Source organism: Cyprinodon variegatus, unplaced genomic scaffold, assembly GCF_000732505.1.
Source record: "Cyprinodon variegatus isolate N-32 unplaced genomic scaffold, C_variegatus-1.0 Scaffold415, whole genome shotgun sequence".
NCBI classification, from domain to species: Eukaryota; Metazoa; Chordata; class Actinopteri; order Cyprinodontiformes; family Cyprinodontidae; genus Cyprinodon; species Cyprinodon variegatus.
Window position 1 is genome coordinate 580,222 of NW_015150868.1, and position 1,620 is coordinate 581,841.

Sequence of the window (1,620 nt, forward strand, 5' to 3'; positions counted from 1 at the left end):
ACTGTTTAGTTATTTTTGTTAAATTGGTGTAGATGTTCCCCCTACCTCTTCCTCAGTGTGTCAGTCTGGTCTGATCAGCAAGTATTTAAGTCCCCTTTGTTTGCTGTGTGTCAGGTCAGTTTTTTGTTTGTGCAGTTAGTTTGAGGTTTCATATGAATTGAACTTGATATTTTTTGCCCTTAGTTAATCTCTTCATTTGACCTCTTTTAAGGGCCCTGAAGTTTTTGTTTGGATTATTGTTACTTTGGGGAAATAAAACCCAGTTTTCTTGACAATCACCACTGTGTCCTCATGCTTGGCTGGCTCGGTCCCTCACACAGACATGGTTTGACTAAGAACGGGTTGTTCTCATCAACAATCTTCCGATGTCTCATTCATCGGGACCAGACTAAATTACACATTTAATCTCACATTTAGTCTGGTTTACCAGGCTAGCCTTACTAGTAATTAAAGATTACATATTTATCTTGCGCATTTTAAATTTAAAATAAAAAATATCTATTTTTATGCTCAGGGTCACTGGGTGGGTGGGGCGGCACCATAGCTCCCTCTATTGGCTAGCCTCCACTGGGTGCAGCAGTCTGACACTGCAGCAGCTCTCCAATTTTGCACCAGCTTCATGCATGGGGTGGGAGACATCATCCAACAGAAATGTTAATTTAGTCAGGATCCTTTTGTTTCCTACTTCCTGCATTGAGTCCAGAGGGCATCCAATCACAGAACTAGCCTTCCTGATCAGCTGATCCAGACACTTTCTCTAAGCTACAGATGAGCCACTGCTCCAACAGACAGCTCTATAGAGGATGGCTGATGCCACAACAGAGTCAGAGATGGTCTTTAGGAGCGCCGCCTGCAGTCTGACGTAGGTTAAAGAAGAGCAGCCAAGGTGAAGCTTCTCATAGTTAAAATGGAATATAGAGAAAATAATGTTAACAAAGGTAGAAGTAAGGAATGCTCTGAAGAGGTTTTTAGGTGGCTTTAAATAAAAGCAGTTTTAATTTAGCCCTAGAAGAACTGCTAATTTCCTTCCTTACCCACAGCATAGACTGTCTGTCACTGCCCATTACAGGCACATGTTCTCTCTGTGCTGGTAGATCTACAAGGGTCCAAAATCCAGACACTGCACTGGATGAACCAAAATGGACTCTTTTATTAGCGCTTTTGGAGGTTTTCCATAAATGATTGATGGTCTCCCCATAGAAACCAAGGTTTTGGGCAACACAGCCCTCATAAGAGCAAACAAACCCCTCCATGGGAAAACTGAGAAGCTCTGCAGCACAACTCCAGTTCCTGAGCATTGGTATCCTGCAACTTTTAGATATGCCTTTGGTTCAACACACCTGAATCAAGTAATTAGATGATTTAGAGGACTCTGGAGGAACTGACTGCATACTAAGGAGTTTACTCAGAAATTTGATTCAGGAGTGTTGAACCAAGGATGGATCTAAAAGTTGCAGGATACCGGCCCTGAACTGGAATTGTCGACCCTACAAGAACATTATTAGATTTTTTTCTCATACTTTATGGGTCAGAAAGTGCACAAATCACTGGTCTTGATTACATTCAAGATGATTCTGTTGAAATGTTTAGAAATTTTTTTTTAAATTCAATTGTGTACCC